Raw genomic sequence first — 12,160 nt, forward strand, 5'->3', positions numbered from 1 at the left:
AGCGCAGTGCGGTGGCAGAGGTAAGATGGTGGTGGTGCTTACTTTACCTCTTTGCGTTTAAGGTGCTGCCTTGCCCCTTCTGCCCCCTCCGAGCTACTACTCTGTCTCGATCAGTGTTGGGGTCACTCTCCTTCTACAGGTTCTTGGACCCAGATTCTTGGGTGCCCAGAGCCTTAGCCAGGGGGAGAAACTGGCCGGGGGGAGGGAGTGGGGGAGGTTGGCCACCACCGGCCACGGGAGGTTGGCTGTGGAGGCACACTGACCACCAGGGGACAGCTCCTGAATCAAGCATCTGCCCCCTGGTGGTCAATGCATGTCATAGCAACTGGTCAATGGGTTGTTCTGGGCGTTTGTTCGTAACGGTCACTTAGGCTTTTATATATATGTATATATGTACTTCTTTATTTATTTTTAAATATATTTTTATTGATTTCAGAGAGGAAGGGAGAAAGAGAGAATGATAGAAACATCAATAATGAGAGAGAATCACTGATCAGCTGCCTCTTGCACACCCCACACTGGGGATCGAACCCGCAACCCAGGCATGTGTCCTGACTGGGCATCGAACTGTGACCTCCTGGTTCATAGGTCGATGCTCAACCATTGAACAACACTGGCTGAGCTCCTAATTTTCAGCTGTAGGACTTAGATTATATCTGTACTAGGGGCCCAGTGCATGAATTTGTGCACCTTGAAAGGAACTGTGGGCCACGAGGCTGTGGTGGGCACAGGGGCAGGTCTCGGCCCATCCTCAGCACCCCGCTTGGCCCCTCCCGCCATGTCCCCCAGTACCCTGTCTTCCAGCAGCCCTGCTCCCGCTGCTGCCACTCCCACATGCTGATGGTGCTGGCCCTGCTCACACCTGCTGACAGCGCGGAACGACTGGGGCTGGCACCAGCGGTGGGTGCGAGCGGCAGCTTCGGTGCTGGCAGTGGGTGAGAGCGGGGCTGGCGCCAGCAGCAGGTGTGAGCATTAGGCAGGACCGTGGTGTGCAGGAGCAAAGGATTTTCAGTAACCACCAGAGGCTCTCCCTGATGACAGCGATCAGTGCCCCCCCCTTGGTCTGGCACCCCTGCTCATCTGCTCCACCATCCCACCACAGCTGATGCTCACCATGTTCCACGCACACCCCCTGGTGGTCAATGCATGTCATAACAACCGTTTGTGCAGTTGTTCTGCTGTTCATTCTATTTGCATATCAGGGTTTTATATAGAGAGATTTTTGTAGACTACCATGTGTGGTTGCTTTGACTTAAATGAGAGGGTACATTTTGTAAAAGCATTTTGAGAAAGGTAAATGCTGGTGACAAAACTTCTCCTTCTCCTCTTCTTTCTTCTTTTCTTTCTCATTTTAATCAATATTTGGTTCCAATCATATTCCTTACCTTTTAAAGTAGTTTGGGTGTTTTTAAATACTACAGAAAACAAAATTTTCCCATACCTTAGAATTCAAATTAAAAAAAGTATTTACTTAACTCATGAATCTAAAGGAACTTGTATTTCTTTCTTATTGTTGTAGCTCACACAATGTAAGTAGATTAAAAAAACAACAACAACACACCCTTAAACTATACTTAGGTATATCTTATATCTTTCAAGTTACCGAGAGAGGTTCTAAGTGATAGTCTTTCAAGAGTTCAAATTGTAACTTGATTTTGGCTGGACCACTCCTTAGTCTGAAGTCATCCTTCCTTTGACTATAAATCTAATGATTCAAATACCTTCACCTTCTTTATTAGCTATTATTTGGACCTTTGAGTAAAGATTTCAAGTAAATCTCTTCTGATATTTATTGGCAGGTGTCCATAGTAATACAGATTCAACCACTCATCAACTGTATGCCTTTGAACAGTCATATAATTTAAAATGTTAAGTGCTCAATACCCAATACAAATTATAAAATATAGCAGTGATTTTCAACCTGTGTGCTGTGACACACTGGTGTGCAGCAAGTATATTTAAAACATGCAATACCTGACCAATTAGCCAGGGGCACAGATGCCTTTTCCCTTTGATTGTCAAATAAAAATGACAACAGCCAACACAAAAATAGCTGTCATGTGTGAATGCTATTTAGGTCATATAATATATGTCATATAATAGAGTAACATTTTATTGGACATATTGCATAATAAGGTTATGTCTCATTGGTTAAGTCTTGGTACCAGAAATCTTCATATACATGAATAGGCACCTGATTTTTTAAAAAGTCACTGTGAAGTAAAAAGGCTAGGTAATTACTATTATTAGATTTTTGTGTGAATCAATAAAAATAATATCTATTTTGTTGTTTTATTGTTTTTGTTAATCCTCACCCAAGGATATTTTTCCATTGATTTTTAGAAAGAGTGGAAGAGAGAGGAAGAGACAGAGAGAAACATTGATGTGAGAGACACACATTGATAGGTGCCCTTCTGCACACCCAAACCAGGGCCAGGGTTTCTGCAACCAATTTATGTGCCCTTGATCAGAATCGAACCCGGGACCCTTCAGTCCATGGGCTGACGCTTAATACACTGAGCCAAACAGGCTAGGGTGAAATTAAACCTTTTTTTTTTTTTTGTCAGAGGAGCAAAAGGTATTTATTTTGGTGTGCTACAGAATTTTAGTCATTAGTTTATGTGTGCCATGAGATGAAAAAGGTTGAAAATTACTAAGTATAGGATCCTTTATAATAAAGAGTTAATATGCAAATTGACTGTCACACCCTCACACAAGATGGCCACGCCCATGTCATCACAAGATGGCTGCCACAAGATGGATGGAAGGGGAGGGCAGTTGGGGGTGATCAGGCCAGCAGGGGAGGGCAGTTGTGGATGACTGGGCCTGCTGGGGAGGGAGGGCAGTTGGAGGGGGGGGGGACCAGGCCTGCAGGAGAGGGCAATTAGGGGTGACTGGGCCGGCAGGGGAGGGCAGTTGAGGGCAGTCGGGCCGCAGGGGAGCAGTTAGGCGTTGATCAGGTTGGCAGGGGAGTGGCTAGGTGTCGATCAGGCTGGCAGGCAGAAACAGTTTGGGGCAATCAGGCAGGCAGGCAGGTGAGCGGTTAGGAGCCAGCAGTCCTGGATTGTGAAAAGGATGCCTGACTGACGGTTTAGGCCCGATCCCTGTGGACATCTCCCAAGGGGCCCCAGATTGGAGAGGGTGCAGGCTGGGCTGAAGGACACCCTCCCCCAGTGCACAAATTTTGTGCACCAGGCCTCTAGTATTCAATATGATTGTTTCGTGATCCATTTCTCCTGAGCACTACAGAGCATCCACGCAATGGAGAAAGAACTGTAGAATATGTGTTAATATAGGAATATACCTATATCTATATCTATATCTATACCTATATCTATCTATATCTACATACATATATATACATACATACGTACATACATACTGGTACAAAAATTATAGTGACTATCATTTAAGCTAACTACAAGGTTTTTATAGCATCTTATGGCATGGACTATGAATGTTTGTTTTCAAAGAATTTTGTGACTACTAAAGAACTATGTGCCATACAAAGAAATTTTGACCACCCTAACTGCTAAGATTTCAGATTGAACTCTATTGCCTTATCTTAGTAACAGTACCAAGAGAGCATACTGAGTGGATCAATCAGCAATTTATATTGTAATTAATGACTAGAAAATAGCATTTATTTTGTACTGAACATACATTTATGGAGATGTAGAATTGCATATGATTTGTATGTCTAGCACTCATTCTAAGAAAATTGTCATGTCAAAAATTTAAAAATTACTACATTTGAGTAGTTAAAATAAGGAATATATGTAAAATATTATTTTAGTTTAATTTATGACAAAAAATAATTATATTGTGATAAGTCTCTTAAAACAGTAATTTTAAATATTTTAAATAGATTTCATAGTAAATTCTTGTTTCATTATAAAGTAAAGCTTGCCCTCTAGTGGTTCCAGGCCACATATAAATTCAGAAAAATAATTTAATGGAAGGTAATAATTTTCAAAATGATTTCTCTTTTTATTATCTTTAGAAGTAGATGATAAAAATACAAATATCATATGTAAGCTATGTCAGGTCCTCTGAAATGTATATTAAAAATATCATTATTATAGATGCCACAAATCACATTTTTAAACCAAATATGTTTTATTATTTCTAATATATTTTTATTTATTTCAGAGAGGGAGGGAGAGGGAGAGAAAGAGAGAGAAACATCCATGATGAGAGAGAATCATTGATTGGCTGCTTCCTGCCCACGCACTACTGGGAATCAAGCCTGCAACTGTGGCATGTGACCTGACTGTAAACAGTGACAACCTGGTTCATAGGTCAATGTTCAACCACTGAGCCAGGCCAGCCAGGGAGATAAAATATATGCTAAATAAACATAGAATATTTACTATAAGTTAAAACAAGATTTGGGGTTTCATTATTTATTTCACTTGTGAACAGTTCTACTAAAAATATGAGTATTGGCAATTGATAGGAAGTCATCCTTAGTGGCATATGCAATCTATTGCTGGATCAAGTGTACAAAGAAACCTATGTTAATAAGACAGAGACTATTGTACTAATTTTAACCTTTGTCATCATATTATGTTTTAAAATTGTCTACATACAAATAAGTGAAAATGTAATGAATATATAAAAGTATGGCTGAAAAATATTTATTTAAATGTAGAGGGACAAAGGAAAATAATCAATTTTACATATTAGACCCTTCACATTGTGTTATTCACTTTAGAGGAGAGTCTAATTTAAACTGTATAATTCTTAAGCACTTTCAAAAAGCACATGGGAAATCAAGTGTTAGTTTGAGAATATAAAATACATTAAGCTTATTGATGTATTATTCAAATTTGGTTGTGTTGCATATTAGAGGCTCAATTTATTTGAAATCTTGTTTTTCAGTGTGTTTTTTAAACTTTTCACGTTCCTTCCCTTGTTGAAATACATATAAAATAATCAATCGTTTTTCTAATCCTGTGTTTAGAGTAATAGTATTTATTAATAAGCCCATATTTTCCCCAGAGTCACATGACTGATCTAATAAAAAAAATAATAAAGCTTTGACCATACGGGAGTTCCTAAAAAATTTTAGAAGTAAAGTTAAAGTTAACACTGTTTAGTATGCAGGAACTATTTTAAGTAATTTTGTTTCCTTTATGTCCTTATCAACTTATTTAGATAAATTCAGAGACAAATATTGCATCCAATTAAAGAAAAATTTTAGATGCATTTTGATGGCTGCACATACCTGTGCAACTATCACCATATCTGAAGCACAGGATATGTCCATCACACCCCCCAAATTTTCTTGTGTCCCTTTGCAGTCTTTTACTATTAATTAGTTTCCATTTTAAAGAATTTTAGTTTTCACTTTTCTTTGTTAAATATCTAGGAGTAAAATGTCTGGTTCACATGGTAGGGATAGGTATAAATTTTAAGAAACCTCCAAACACCTCATAAGAAGATATTTTTAAAGGTTCCCTATTTGTTGGGAAAGGTCAAGAAGAAGATGTAACCTTGGTTTTAACCCATTAGCTGAACCTGTGCAGTTGGAGGCTCCCACTACCTCTCCTGTGCTTTGGAGTGTGCGGTCTGCCTGCCTTTCCTGCTTTGAGAAGTTGCCTTGAGATGACAATGTGGTGTTGAGAGTATCTGGACTTCACACCTGGGTACGTGACTGACCCAGTTAAGAACTCTGTAAACTGTTAAGATTCAGGCAGGCAGGTACTGAAATCAGCTCTTGTGATCCCCCAAGACAAGACTTGTAAGCAAGTCCCCTTGCTTATTAAACTTGCCACCTATACCAATGTGGCCTGATCGGCCTGGTTTCAGATTATACCCCAGAAGCTGTCAAGAGGTGGCAACCCACAGCATTCTTGCTAACCCATTGTATTATCATTGTCTGTAATTTTTGCCATTTTAATGAATGCGTAGCAGTATTTTGTGTTTTCATTTACATATATCCAGTGACTAATGATTTTGAGCTCATTTTTATGTGCTAATTGGTCACCCATGAATCCTCTTTCAAGGAATTTATTTCAACTAAGGTGTTAAATATTTTGGCATATTATTGCCCATAAATTCTCTTTATTGTCTTAAAGTCTGTAGAATATGAAGTGATAATTATTCTTTCACTTTAAAAATATATATATTTTATTGTTTGTTTGTTTTTGTTACAGAGAGGAAGAGAGAGGGATAGAGAGTTAGAAACACCGATGAGAGAAACATGGATCAGCTGCCTCCTGCACACCCCTTACTGGGGATGTGCCCGCAACCAAGGTACATGCCCTTGACCAGAATCAAACCTGGGACCCTTCAGTCCTCAGGCCGACGCTCTATCCACTGAGCCAAACCAGTTAGGGTTATTCTTTCACTTTTATTGGCATATCATGTTCTTTTATTTCTTGACCAGTTTAGCTCCAATCCCTTGCTTATTAAACCTGTTACCTCCCAGTGGTTGGCAAACTGCGGCTCGGCAAACTGCGGCACGCGAGCCACATGAGGCTCTTTGGCCCCTTGAGTGTGGCTCTTCCACAAAATACCAACTTCTGCGCATAGGCCACGAAGTTTCAATCGCACTGTACATGCACGCCCACACATGGTATTTTGTGGAAGAGCCACACTCAAGGGGCCAAAGAGCTGCATGTGGCTCGTGAGCTGCGGTTTGCCGACCAAGGAGTCCTATACCAATAAATTGTCTCAGTGCTTAAATTTTTTGAAATATATTTTTATTGATTTCAGATAGGAAGGGGGAGAGAGAGAAAGAGAGAGAGAGAGAGAGAGAGAGAGAGAGAGAGAGAGAGAGAGAGAGAGATCAATGACGAGACAGAGTCATTGATTGGCTGCCTCCTGCACGCCCCCTACTGGGGATCAAGCCGGCAACCCAACATGTTTCCTTGACTGGAATCGAACCCAGGACCCTTCAATCTGCAGACCCACGCTCTATCCACTGAGTCAAACTGGCTAGGGCTCAGTGCTTAAAATTTTGATGATCATCTTAAAAAACCAACTTTCAGCTTTGTTGAATTTATTTTACTGCTTGTTAGTCTACTGTTTCCTTGATTTATTTTACTTTTTAGTATCGCCATCCTTTTACTTACTGTGACTGTTATTGTGGATTTATGTACATCTTTTCTTTTAGTTTGTGCTCTGTATTTTGAAACTGTTATTCAGAGCAAAGAAGGAAGTCTCCATTTAAATCATTTTCTTATTGTTTTTCTTGTCTTGTTTATTTCCATTCTGGTTTTTATTATTCTCTTTCTTCTGGATTTCTTTGTGCTTCTTTTACTAGTTTCTTAAGTTGGTTCTAAGTTATTGATTTTTAATCTTTCTCCTTTTTTATATAGGCTTTTGCAACTATAAATTTCCCTCTGATGTTAGTATGTTGTGATTCATTTATCCAAAAATATTTCCAACTTTTCTTCGTAATTTTTTTCACCAAAATGCTCTTAAGGAATGAGGTGTTTAATTTCCACATGTTTGTAGGATTCCCCGATATACTTCTGTTATTGATTTATAATTTAATTCAAGTTTGGTTGGAAAATATACTTTGTATGATTTCAATCTGTAAATTGCAGCTTGTTTTTAAAGACTAACACATATTCTGTCTGGTATAATGTTTCAGTGCACTTGAGAAGAATGTGTATTATGCTGTGGTTAGGTGAAATGTTGCATAGATGTATATTAGATTGAGACAGTTTATATTTTGTTCAAGTCTGCTCTTTCTATGCTGATATTCTTTCTAATTGTTCTATCCTCTATTAAAAGGTATTGATGGCTCCAATGAGTTGGAGTTGTTGAGTTGTCTATATCTCAACAACTTACTGTTGAGCGGCTTATATTTCCCATTAACTCTGACACTTTTTGCTATGTGCATTGTGGGTCTGTAATTATGCGCACACAAGTTTGCATGGGTTCATGCACCAGTGGGGTCCCTCAGCCTGGCCAGTGGGGATCAGGCCAAAACCGGCTCTCTCCAGATTGTGAGAGGCTGCAGTCCAGGTTGAGGGACCCCACTTGTGCAAGATTGGTGCCAGGAAGGGACCGGGGGAGGGCCCCAGGGCGTGTCCAGCCCATCTCACCCAGTCCTGATTCCAGCAGCAAGCTAACCTACCGGTCTGAGCATCTGCCCCCTGGTAGTGACTGTATGTCATAGCGACTGGTTGAGTGGTTGACCGAATGGTTGACCAATCGGTCACACACTTAGCATATCAGCCGCAGTTTGCCGAGCCACAGTTTGCCGACCACTGGTATAGGTAGCAGGTTTAATAAGCAAGGGAATAGAGCTAAACTGGTCAAGAAATAAAAGAACATGATATGCCAATAAAAGTGAAAGAATAACCCTAACTGGTTTGGCTCAGTGGATAGAGCCTCGGCCTGCGGACTGAAGGGTCCCAGGTTTGATTCTGGTCAAGGGCATGTACCTTGGTTGCGGGCACATCCCCTAAGTGTCCGACCATTTGGCTGACCATCCAACCAGCTGCTATGACACACACTGACCACCAGGAGTCAGATGACCAATTGGAGAGGGTGCAGGCTGGGCTGAGGGGACACCTCACCGCATGCATGAATTTCTTACAGTGGGCCTCTAGTTGAAATATAAGGGCAGAAGTTATTAATTGTCATTAGGGATGTTTGCAGTATTTTTTATTGATGAGATGAGTGGTGTTTGAATGAAAACATTTTACCTTTTCTTCACCCTTGCATGAACAACATGTAAGAAACTAGCAATTCTAAATAGGGATCCCCCACCATATGGACATCCTTCCTACCAATTTGACTAGAAGTGTGGCTGCTCTTGCCATCAGAATACTGTTCCTTATACCTCAGAGTACCAAGGTGCTCCTTAGAATGTGTCAAGACAGGGAGTGAGATCTTCACTAAGCCTATGTGAACAGATTGCTTGGCTGTTCTATGTTGGCTTCCTAGAAACTGTTCATATCTTTATCAGGATTTGGAATAAGTCTTACAGTTATTGTAACATACCAGCTGGTATGGAGATCCCGGGAGAGAAGATGCATAGCTCCTACCTACCTCTAACTTCCAGAGGTTACCAATATTTACCCAAAGTACTCAACAACTTCTGAACAGCCAAATTGGCTTGGGTCCATTCAACACAATCATATGAGAAGAAAAAAAAATTTTTTTTTTGTTAATCTCCCGAGGATATTTTTCCATTGATTTTTAGAAAGAGTGGAAGGGAGTGGGAGAGGGATAGAGAGAGAAACACTGGTGAAAGAGACACATAGATTGGTTGCTTCCTGCCTTGGCCCTGACTAGGGTCAGGGATTGAGCCTGAAACTGAGGTATGTGCTCTTGACTGAAATAAAACCTGGGACCCTTCAGTCCGTGGGCCCATGCTCTATCCACTGAGCAAAACTGGCTAGGGCAAGAAGAAAATCTTGAAGGTGCTATACAAATCACTAAAGTTTTAGAAGCATAGACAACTTTCCAGAATATCTTCTGTAACCAAAGAAGTGACAATTTTCTTTTGGGATAATGTCATGAGCATGGATCCTAATTGTACTTACATGAGAGAAAACTTCAGTTAATAACTAGAATGGAATATATTTAAAAATCACTGAAAATTTTCCAATCACAATGTTTTCTCTGGGCTGGAACTCAATTGAGGTTACATAGAGCCAAAGCCAAACCTTTCTTCTTTCTTTCTTTCTTTCTTTCTTTCTTTCTTTCTTTCTTTCTTTCTTTCTTTCTTTCTTTCTTTCTTTCTTTCTTTCTTCTTTCTTTCTTTCTTTCTTTCTTTCTTTCTTTCTTTCTTTCTTTCTTTCTTTCTTTCTTTCTTTTTTTCATTCTTTCTCTCTCTCTCTCTCTTTTTTTTTTAATCACAGTCTCATATAATGTCCCAACTAGAGAGATGGAGTGTTTTAGGTCACACATGTGGAGAAGCCATGATCCTACAAAGAGATTTGTCAAAGGAGGCACTGATCCCAGCATACTCTTTTATTCCTAATCTCAAATAAATAGATGCTTTGTGCAATACGGCAATCAAGCTACTCTCCACAATCCACTCTTCCATATGACTAGTTCACACTCGCTCTTCTCTTTAATCATCAACATGCACCCCCACCCTTACTCACTGAGTAAATGGATGCAATTCAAGTAGAACTTCCACACAGTCACCATCCTGTCTATAATCTACATGCATATGTGCAAATATTCTTATCTTTCTGTTGCTCTGGATGAATTATCAGTGATCTTAGCAAGGTCATGGCCTCTGCTTATGTACTAGAATCCATCCTCTTTTCCCTACATTATCCCATCATTCCAGAAATTTTATCTTTTTCCAAAATTACGTTTTTTTCTATTCTGCTGGATTATTCACATCCATTCTTTTTCAAAAAATGTGTTATTATTAATTTCAGTAAGGAGAGGAAGAGAGAGACAGAAACATCAATGATGAGAGAGAATCAGCTATCAAACATCCCCGATGCCTCCCACTAGGGATGAAGTCCACAACTCAGGCATGTGTCTTAACCAGGAATCAGACCTCGACCTCCTGGCTCATAGGCCAATGCTCAACCATTGAGTCATGTGAGCCGGGCCACATCCACTCTTATTTTTTTGTATTCTAAAAGAACATTTCTCTTGATTCTGGTATTTAATGCAATAGTCAAATCTGTCTTCATTCATTTGACCCATTGACAGCATCTATATACCCGCCTAAGCGACCTTTATGACCCTTATGGCCTGAATGACCAGTCGCTATGATGTGCACTAACCACCAGGGGGCAGACGCTCAATGTAGGAGCTGCCTCCTGGTGGTCAGTGTGCTCCCACAGGGAGAGCGCCACTCAGCCAGAAGCCCGGCTCATGGCTGGCCAGTGCAGCTGTGGCAGCAGGAGCGTCCCCCGCTTCCACGGCAGCGCTACTGAGCAGCGGTGGCAGGTGCAAAGTGGGGCCAGGATGAGCAGTGGCATGGTGCCTGGCCCCGGCTCGGGCTCCTCCCTGGCCACCTGCCACTTTGGCACTGTTACATCACTCAGGGGATGTCGGACTGCTGGTTTTGGCCTGATCCTCACAGGCCAGGCCTGAAACCGGCAGCCCAATATCCCCTAAGGCAGTGATGGCAAACCTATGACATATTCAAAATGCTGACACTCCGAGCTCAAAAGGTTTGCCATCACTGCCCTAAGGGGTCCCAGATTATGAGAGGTCACAGGCCAGGCTAAGGGACCCCACCCATGCACAGATACATTCACCGGGTCTCTAGTTTAATATAATTATTTACTTCCTCTTTCTTTCCCCTGGCTTGTATAACAACAATCTCCCCCTCCCCCCTTTTTTCTTTACCTTACAGTCCTCTAGTTCTCAACATCTAAATATATATCTTAAAATTAACATGCCTCAAATAGAACTCCTTTGCATTTCTAAACCTGATCCTCTTTCAGTCTTAATATGTGGCAAATTCATTTTTCCAATTACTAAATAAATCTTAATGTCATCCTTAAATCTGTGCTTTCTCTCATACCGTCTGTTTAATCCAGTGATGGCGAACCTTTTGAGCTCGGCATGTCAGCATTTTGAAAAACCCTAACTTAACTCTGGTGCCATGTCACATATAGAAATTTTGTGATATTTGCAACCATAGTAAAACAAAGACTTATATTTTTGATATTTATTTTATATATTTAAATGCCATTTAACAAAGAAAAATCAACAAAAAATGAGTTCACGTGTCACTTCTGACATGTGTGTCATAGATTCGCCATCACTGGTTTAATCTGTCATCAAATTCTGTTGGCTCCACTCAAAGACTATACCTAGAATATGACTATAATATCAATACCACCTTCTTAGAAAAATAGATCATTATCTCTTACCTAGGTAGTGCACACATTCTCTAATCTTTACACTGCCCCATTTGTTTTGTATTGTTTATTCCGAGCACAGCAGCCACACATAAGATTGTTTCAGAGACTTTCTACTTCATATATTAATAAAGTCTTTATAGATGTCTACAAGACCCTCTACAAACTGACCGCCCAATTCCTCTCTGCCCACATCTACTATTGCTATTCTAGTCACTCACTCTGTCTAAATCTCAGAGGTCCCCTGACTCTTCCTCAGTAACTCTAGGCATACATCTGACTCAGGTATTCTTCATTTGCTATTCCTTCTATCTGGAAATCTCTTCCCCTTATCTTTACATATGGCTCAC

The sequence above is a fragment of the Myotis daubentonii genome, chromosome 6 (assembly GCF_963259705.1).
Source record: "Myotis daubentonii chromosome 6, mMyoDau2.1, whole genome shotgun sequence".
In the NCBI taxonomy this organism is placed as follows: Eukaryota; Metazoa; Chordata; class Mammalia; order Chiroptera; family Vespertilionidae; genus Myotis; species Myotis daubentonii.